Here is a 9,727-nt window from a genome sequence, read left to right on the forward strand (position 1 = left end):
GGTGAGAACGGCAACGGCGCCGTCACCATAGCTTCTAGGCTAGTCCCCCTGCAGGACGCCCTCTCCAATCTCTTCCACGCCGCTCCCTCCTCTTCTCCCATCCACTTACTCACCATTGAGATATTGGTGGCCCAGTCGTACTCACTTAGGCTCGGTAGTGCCAGCCCCCCCCCCTGTCCCTACTACGCTGCAAGAATCCCCTCCTCACTCTCGGGGTCTTCCCGGCCCACACAAAACTCATAATACTCTTCTCAATTCTTTTAAAATAAGCCTTCGTGACCACCACTGGGAGGCACTGAAACACAAAAAGGAATCTCGGGTGGACCACCATTTTAACCGCCTGCACCCTCCCTGCCAGTGACAGGGACACCATGTCCCATCTCTTAAAGTCCTCCTCCATCAGCTCCACCAACCTCGTTACATTTAGCCGATGCAATGTACCCCAATTCTTGGCTATCTGGATCCCCAAGTACCGAAAGTCCCTTGTTACCTTCCTCAACGGTAAGTCCTCTATTTCTCTGCTCTGCTCCCCTGGATGCACCACAAACAACTCACTTTTCCCCATGTTCAATTTATACCCTGAAAAAACTCCAAATTCCCCAAGTAGCCGCATTATCTCTGACATCCCCTCCGCCGGGTCCGCCACCTCTAACAACAAATCGTCCGCATACAGAGATACCCGGTGTTCTTCTCCTCCCCTGAGTACTCCCCTCCACTTCCTGGAACCCCTCAATGCTATTGCCAGGGGCTCAATCGCCAGTGCAAACAATAATGGGGACAGAGGACATCCCTGCCTCATCCCTCTATGGAGCCGAAAATATTCAGACCCCCGTCCATTCGTGACTACGCTCGCCATCGGGGCCCTATACAGCAGCTGTACCCACCTGATATACCCGTCCCCAAAGCCAAATCTCCTCAACACCTCCCACAAATAATCCCACTCCACTCTATCAAATGCTTTCTCGGCATCCATCGCCACCACTATCTCCGCTTCCCCCTCTGGTGGGGGCATCATCATTACCCCTCGCAGCCTCCGTATATTCGTATTCAGCTGTCTCCCCTTCACAAACCCAGTTTGGTCCTCATGGACCACCCCCGGGACACAATCCTCTATCCTCATTGCCATTACTTTGGCCAGAATCTTAGCGTCCACGTTCAGGAGGGAAATAGGCCTATAGGACCCGCATTGCAGCGGGTCTTTTTCCTTCTTTAGGAGGAGCGATATCGTTGCCTCTGACATAGTCGGGGGCAGCTGCCCCCTTTCCCTCGCCTCATTAAAGGTTCTCATCAGTAGCGGGGCCAGCAAGTCCACATATTTCCTATAAAATTCAACTGGGAATCCGTCTGGACCCGGGGCCTTCCCCGCCTGCATGCTTCCAATCCCTTTCACTACTTCCTCCGTCTCAATCTGTGCTCCCAGCCCCGCCCTCTCCTGCTCCTCCACCTTAGGAAATTCCAGCTGGTCCAGAAAACACATCATTCTCTCCTTCCCATCCGGGGGCTGAGCTTCATATAATCTTTCATAGAATGACTTGAACACTCCATTCACTCTCTCCGCTCCCCGCTCCATCTCTCCCTCCTCATCTCTCACTCCCCCTATCTCCCTCGCTGCTCCCCTTTTCCTCAGTTGGTGGGCCAGCAACCTGCTCGCCTTCTCCCCATATTCGTACTGTACACCCTGTGCCTTCCTCCACTGTGCCTCTGCATTACCCGTAGTCAGCAAATCAAATTCTACATGTAGCCTTTGCCTTTCCCTGTATAGTCCCTCCTCCGGTGCCTCCGCATACTGCCTGTCCACCCTCAGAAGTTCTTTCAGCAACCGCTCCCGTCCCCTACCCTCCTGCTTTCCTTTATGTGCCCTGATTGATATCAGCTCCCCTCTAACCACTGCCTTCAGCGCCTCCCAGACCACTCCCATCTGGACCTCCCCATTATCATGGAGTTCCAAGTACCTTTCAATACACCCCCTCACCCTTAAGCACATCCCCTCGTCCGCCAATAGTCCCATGTCCATTCTCCAGGGTGGACGCTGTTCTTTTTCCTCCCCTATCTCCAAGTCCACCCAATGTGGAGCGTGATCCAAAATAGCTATAGCCGTATACTCCGTCCCCGTCATCTTCGGGATCAGCACCCTTCCCAAAACAAAAAAGTCTATCCGTGAATAAACTTTGTGGACATAGGAGAAAAACAAAAACTCCTTACTCCTAGGTCTACTAAATCTCCAGGGGTCTACTCCTCCCATCTGCTCCATAAAGTCCTTAAGCACCCTAGCTGCAGCCGGCCTCCTTCCGGTCCTGGACCTCGATCTGTCCAGCCCTGACTCCAGCACCGTGTTAAAATCTCCACCCATTACCAGCTTCCCCGCCTCTAGGTCCGGGATACGTCCTAGCATGCGCCTCATAAAGTTGGCATCATCCCAGTTCGGGGCATATACGTTCACTAAGACCACCGCCTCCCCCTGTAATTTGCCACTCACCATCACGTATCTGCCCCCACTATCCGCCACTATGGTCTTTGCCTCAAACATTACCCGCTTCCCCACTAGTATAGCCACCCCCCTGTTTTTTTCATCTAGCCCCGAATGAAACACCTGCCCCACCCATCCTTTGCGTAGTCTGACCTGGTCTATCAGTTTCAAATGCGTCTCCTGTAGCATAACCACATCTACCTTAAGTTTCTTTAGGTGTGCGAGTACCCGTGCCCTCTTTATCGGCCCGTTCAGCCCTCTCACATTCCACGTGATCAGCCGGGTTGGGGGGCTCTTTACCCCCCCCCCTTGTCGACTAGCCATCCCCTTTTTTTAACCAGCTCCTCACCGGTTCCCACGTAGCTGTGTCCCCCCCAGGTGGCGCCCCCCCGCCCCGCCCACCCCACCCATACCAGCTCCCCCTTCTCCCCAGCAGCAGCAACCCAGTTAACCCCCCCCCACCACCCCCGCTAGATCCCCCACTAGCGTAATTGCACCCCCCATGTTGCTCCCAGAAGTCAGCAAACTCTGGCCGACCTCGGCTTCCCCCATGACCTCGGCTCGCACTGTGCGACGCCCCTTCCTTCCTGCTTCCCTGTTCCCGCCATAATTATCATAGCGCGGGAACAAAGCCCGCGCTTCCCTTTTGGCCCCGCCCCCAATGGCCGACGCCCCCAGCTCCTCCACCTCCCTCCCTCCCTCCCCCACAACAAGGGGAAGAGAGAAAAGTTCCTGGGTCGCAGGATTAACAACTTAAAAATCATCTCTCCTCTCCCCCCTTTTTCCCCCCTCTTCGCCCCCCATATTCGCCCCACCACTTTGTCTCAAACGTTCTTTTTTTATATAACCCACTTATTCCAATTTCTCTTCGACAATAAATGTCCATGCCTCATCCGCCGTTTCAAAGTAGTGGTGTTTCCCTTGATGTGTGACCCACAGTCTTGCCGGCTGCAGCATTCCAAATTTGACCTTCCTTTTATGAAGCACCGCCTTGGCCCGATTAAAGCTCGCCCTCCTTCTCGCCACCTCCGCACTCCAATCCTGATATACGCGGATCACCGCGTTCTCCCACCTACTGCTCCGAGTTTTCTTTGCCCATCTGAGGACCATCTCTCTGTCCTTATATCGGAGAAATCTCACCACTATGGCTCGGGGAATTTCTCCAGCCCTCGGTCTTCGCGCCATAACTCGATAGGCTCCCTCCACCTCCAACGGACCCGTCGGGGCCTCCGATCCCATTAACGAGTGAAGCGTTGTGCTCACATATGCCCCGACGTCCGCCCCTTCTGCACCCTCGGGAAGACCAAGAATCCTTAAATTCTTCCTCCTCGCATTATTCTCCAGCACCTCCAGCCTTTCCACGCATCGTTTATGGCGTGCCTCGTGCATCTCCGTCTTCACCACCAGGCCCTGTATATCGTCCTCGTTCTCGGCAGCCTTTGCCTTCACGACCCGAAGCTCCTGCTCCTGGGTCTTTTGCTCCTCCTTTAGCCCTTCAATCGCCTGTAATATCGGGGCCAACAGCTCTTTCTTCATCTCCTTTTTAAGTTCTTCCACGCAGAGCTTCAAGAACTCTTGTTGTTCAGGGCCCTATTATAAACTGCCACCTTCCGACGTCATCTTGGTTTTTGCTTGCCTTCCTTGCCGCTGCTCTAAAGGATCCACCGCAATCTGGTCACTTTCCTCTCCTTTTTCCATCCGTGTCCAGGGGGGATTCCCTTCTGGTTTACCGCACAGTGCTTTTAGCCGTTAAAATTGCCGTTGGGGCTCTTATTAAGAGCCTAAAAGTCCATTCCACCGGGAGCTGCCGAAACGTGCGACTTAGCTGGTCATCGCCGCACCCGGAACTCCTCGAACCTTTGATTTGTAACCACAAGAAGATCTTAGCCTCTCAATTATAATCAATAGACACAATAAAAGATTTTTATTTCGCATCCGAGAAGTGTAACTTAAATTCTACTGAGTTTTGAAGTGTATACGAGACTACACTTAAACCGCACGGTCGATTCCTCCAGTCAACCACTCATTCAACTCTGCTGTGTTAGACAGTGGCTGCATGTTACGGGACAGGACTTAGAAAACTCCATAGTATATATTAACACTTGTCAAGAGGAAGAAGGAGGCTTATGTAAAGATGAGACATGAAGGTTCAGTTAGGGCGCTCGAGAGTTACAAGTTAGCTAGGAAGGACCTAAAGAGAGAGCTAAGAAGAGCCAGGAGTGAATTTGGTTGACTTAGTGGGCAGCACGGTAGCCTTGTGGATAGCACAGTTGCTTCACAGCTCCAGGGTCCCAGGTTCGATTCCGGCTTGGGTCACTGTCTGTGCGGAGTCTGCACATCCTCCCCGTGTGTGCGTGGGTTTCCTCCGGGTGCTACGGTTTCCTCCCACAGTCCAAAGATGTGCGGGTTAGGTGGATTGGCCATGATAAATTGCCCTTAGTGTCCAAAATTGCCCTTAGTGTTGGGTGGGGTTACTGGGTTATGGGGATGGGGCGGAGGTGTTGACCTTGGGTGGGGTGCTCTTTCCAAGAGCCGGTGCAGACTCGATGGGCCGAATGGCCTCCTTCTGCACTGTAAATTCTATGATAATCTATGATTAGGTGCATCCCTAATTGCAAACAGTATGAATTGAATTCCTTTAACCCAATCCTCTGGATATTCTTGACAATAAGTCCTCAACATTGTCTTTAACGTCTGATGTCACCATTCTCACGCTGCCCGCAATTCTGGATGGTACGCAGTTGATTTAAATTGTTTTACTCCTAAGCTATCCTTAACTTCCTTGAATAACCTCGAGGTAAAATTTGGTCCTTGATCCGATTATATTTCTGTGGGTAGTCCATATCTCGTAACAAAATTTAAGCAACTCCTCCACAATCTTTTTAGCTGTAATATTGCGTACTGGGATGGCCTCTGGAAGCCTAGTAGACACAGCCATTAAAGTCAAAAGATATTGATTCCCACTTTTTGTTTTAGGAAGCGGTCCTGTGCAATCAGTTAACACCCTTGTGAAAGGCTCCTCAAATGCCTTTTCTGTTGTAACTCCAACAATTTTCCTGAACTAAAAATATCCGCCTCATCCTCCACCTGTTCTTGTTCTTTTCCAACCATCTGATCAAAAATCGTTTCTGATAATTGCACTTCAACTTTATCTTCACTCTTTGATTTCTCCTCTTGTCTTAACCTGTGACTTTGCGACTTTGTTACTATACAATCCGGAAAAATCCCAGGATATTTGTCCTTCAACAATTCTGTTGTTTGATTTTCCCGTGGCTTATCAACCACAGTAAGCATCACTCCTACCTGCAATCCAGCTATATCGTTAACCAAAATAAACTGTTTTCCTGGACAAGATAGTTTATCTATTACTCCTACTACCACTTCACCACTCTTCACTGGACTTTCCAACCTCACCTTATATAATGGAATACTCTTATCACCCTGAATTCCACATATTACCATCTTTTCTGGCAATATTCCTCCCAAACTACATAACTTCTCATCTCTTACCATCAAAGATTGACTAGCTCTCATATCTCTTAAAATTCTGACTTCTTTACCTACTCCTTCTGGTACACATGAGTAAACTTTACCCACACAAGTAAATTCTTTGAAGAGATCTGGCACCTTCTTATCAATCACCTCTTGATTAGGCTGTACATTTATTTGCACCTCCTTCACTTCAATTGGGCTTTCCTTTACCATTTGAACAAACCCCACTGTCTTATCCTGTTTTCCCACATCAGCCTTCCCAGTGCTTTTCTTCAATCCCCAACACTGTGACTTTACATGGCCTAGTTTATGACAGTGAAAACATCTGAAACTTTTCATTTCTCTTCCACCCTCCTGGATTTCTTTTTTAATCTGAGGAACACTCTTCTTATTATCTCCCATCAGATCCCCTTTTCCTTTACCACTTAAGTATTTCTCCTTTCCCCAGTTTCTATCCCTCACAGGCTGAAACTGATGTCTGAAATCAAACTTTGATTTATGAACTAATTTATAATCATCTGCCGTTTCTGCTGCTAATCTCGCAGTTGTAACTCTCTGCTCTTCCACATGAGTTCTTACTGCATCAGGAATTTAATTTTTAAACTCCTCCAAAATTATAATTTCTCTGAGAGCTTGGTACGTTTGGTCTATTTTCAAAGCCCTTATCAACCTATAAAAATTACACTTGTTTCATCCTTTCAATCTCCATGTATGTTTGACCAGGTTATTTCCTTAAATTTCTACACCATTGTCTGTAGGCTTCAGGCACTAGTTCATATGCAGCTAAGATGGATATTTTCACCTCTTCATTCATCCCAGAAAACTCCTCTGATAGTGATGTAAACACTTTACTAGCTGTACCTACCAACCTTATTTGAATCACTAAAACCCACATGTCCGGTGGCTATTTCATTTGTTTAGCTGCCTTCTCAAATGAAATGAAAAAGGCTTCTACATCCTTCTCATCAAATCGTGGCAATGCTTGGACATATTGAAATAGATCCCCACCAAACCTTCGACTATGACGCTCTTTCTCACTATCCTCAGACTAATCGTTTCCCTTTACCTCTGCCAATTTTAACTGACTTTCACGTTTCATGGCCAGTTTCTGAAGTTCAAAGTCTCTCTTTGTCTTTTACCCTGATCGGTACCTCCCTTTCTCTCTCTTTTCTTTCTGCTAGGGCTATTCGTTCTTTTATCTTTCTTCTCTCTCCTTTTCTCTTTCTTTTTTCCTCATTTTTGTATTCAAGCTCCTTTAATTCTTTTTCATGTTCAATCCGCTTGATCTGTAATTGAATTCTTGCCATTTCCAATGATTCTGACTGTGTCTCAGGCAATTCTAATTGCACAGCTACTGATGCAATTACCTCTTTTTGAATTTTGTCAGGCAATGTTAACTGCATGTTTTTGCCAAATCTAAAAGCCTTTTTTGTCTCTGTTTGCAAGGTACTGCATATGACCTTCTCCACCCCAACAACATCTGAGCCTCTGAAAGAGCCATTGTCCACAACACACTCCCTATTTAAACTTGAATACAACACCTGAAAAGCAAACACAAATATGTTCACCCCTCACTGTCTTTAAGTTCACTAAGCCAAACCAATCATAAAAGATAGACTTTTATCCCACGAGCATCCAATTTGTTATGGGACAGTGTTTAGAAAACTCCAAAGCATATTATGGAAATCACCTGACCTACAACTGTTTATTAAATTTGGTTACAACGAGTACAAGAGCCTGCCTTTCAGGTGTTATTCAATAGAGTTCTTAGGTGCGTTTGATCAAAAAAACAAGCTTTATTCTAAGAATTTGGTTAACATTTGTATAAACCCACACAATAAGCATTTTTATCAACTACAAGCATAAAAACCCCACACAGCTCCAATAATCTATGTATAACTCTTAATGAATTCCCCCTTTAACTGTTCCAATTCAATAACAAAATCCAAGTAAAACCAGAAACCCCTTTTCAAAGGTATGGCCCAGCACACTGCACGTTTACTGGTATAAGACTTGTTATTAATACTCTGTTCCCCCTTTTCAAACAGCAGGTTTGAATTCCTTCCAGAAAGCAATTAGCTCTGTGTCATAATATACACCAGTATATCATGGTGCAGACACATACTGATGGACACACAGTGGGACCAATCAACATACATAACACCGCAGCCAATCACCAGTGAGAGCACATGCACTATAAAGACAGGGGGCATCAGAGTTCCCGCTCATTCGAGTAGCAGCTAGCTAGGAGCACAGAGCTCACAGCCTGCAACACAGACATTCACCATGTGCTGAGTGCATCAACTGGTTAGGACAAGGCAAAGGTCTTTAGTTAAAGCTAGTATCGTATCAACCCACAGTTCAAGTATGTTTAATTAGTTAACCTTTTAATAAAATAGTGTTGCACTACTTCAAGTGTTGGTGACCTGTATGTGATCCAGAACACCCAACACATCATGATACCAGGGGTGGTTGCATACTCGCACTTCTTAGACCTACCTGCACGTGATCTGATTTCCGCCAGCATTCCGTCATCCTGCAACATGGACAACGTCAGCCCGCCGCCGCCGCTCCGCATCGCCGGCAACCTCTGGGCCAACTGGAAGATTTTCAAACAGCGCTTCCAGCTCTACCTCGAAGCCACAGACAGGGAGGGCGCCTCGGACGCTAGAAAGATTGCTCTTCTCCCCTCCACAGCTGGGGACCACGCCATCCATATTTTCAACTCTCTCAGCTTTGCAGATGATGAAGACAAGACGAAGTTCAAGACGGTTCTCCTCAAATTTGACACTCAATGCAGCGTAGAGGTGAATGAAAGTTTTGAACGCTACGTGTTCCAGCAGCGTTTGCAGGGTAAGGATGAACCTTTCCAATCCTTTCTAACGCACCTCCGCATCCTTGCGCAATCTTGCAGCTACGGGCCCACCTCCGACTCCATGATACGCGACCAGATCGTTTTCGGTGTTCAGTCGGACCCCCTACATCAGCAGCTCTTCAAAGTAAAGCAACTCACCCTAGCGACCGCCATCGAGACCTGTGTCCTACATGAAAATGCCACCAGTCGGTACTCCCATATACAAGCGGCTGAAACAGCGTGGCAAGGTCTCCACGAGGTGGAACGGGTCCAAGTGATTGAGCACCTCCAGGGCCTCAGCCTGGATGTCGGCGGCCATTTTGCGTGCTTTTCGCGGACTCCCGCGCTTGTACGCACCAAACGAGGGGACGGCAACGTGGAGGAACGTAATGCACAGGCGCGCACCACGCATGACCGCACCGCGCATGTACGGTGGCGCAGCGAGCGTGCTGACATCATGACATGCGGCAACTATGGCTCCACCCATTTAAAGCGGCAATGCCCTGCAAAATCTCGACAATGTCTACGATGTGGAAGACTTGGCCACTATGCTGCCTGCTGTTGAGCAGCTCAGCCTTCCAATTCATATCGCTTCAGCCAGCCTCGCAGGAATGTCCGGGCAATTCAACCCACGGTCACCAAGTCCGATGCGGACCTCCCACACAGCAGTGACACCGAGGACCCGAAGACGCTTTTTCGAGTTGGTGTCGTAACGAAAAACAGGCTGTCCCCGAAGCAAAGACACCAGCCGCTGTCGGTGTACAGCATCGATCCAGACGATGAGTGGTGTGCCACCCTGACGGTCAACCGGTCCCAAATACGATTCCGCCTGGACACTGGTGCCTCCGCCAATCTCATGGCGTGGTCTGCTTTCCAAAGCCTTCGTGTCAAACCAACCATTCTTCCATCGGCCT

This window comes from Scyliorhinus torazame, chromosome 5, assembly GCF_047496885.1.
Source record: "Scyliorhinus torazame isolate Kashiwa2021f chromosome 5, sScyTor2.1, whole genome shotgun sequence".
In the NCBI taxonomy this organism is placed as follows: domain Eukaryota; kingdom Metazoa; phylum Chordata; class Chondrichthyes; order Carcharhiniformes; family Scyliorhinidae; genus Scyliorhinus; species Scyliorhinus torazame.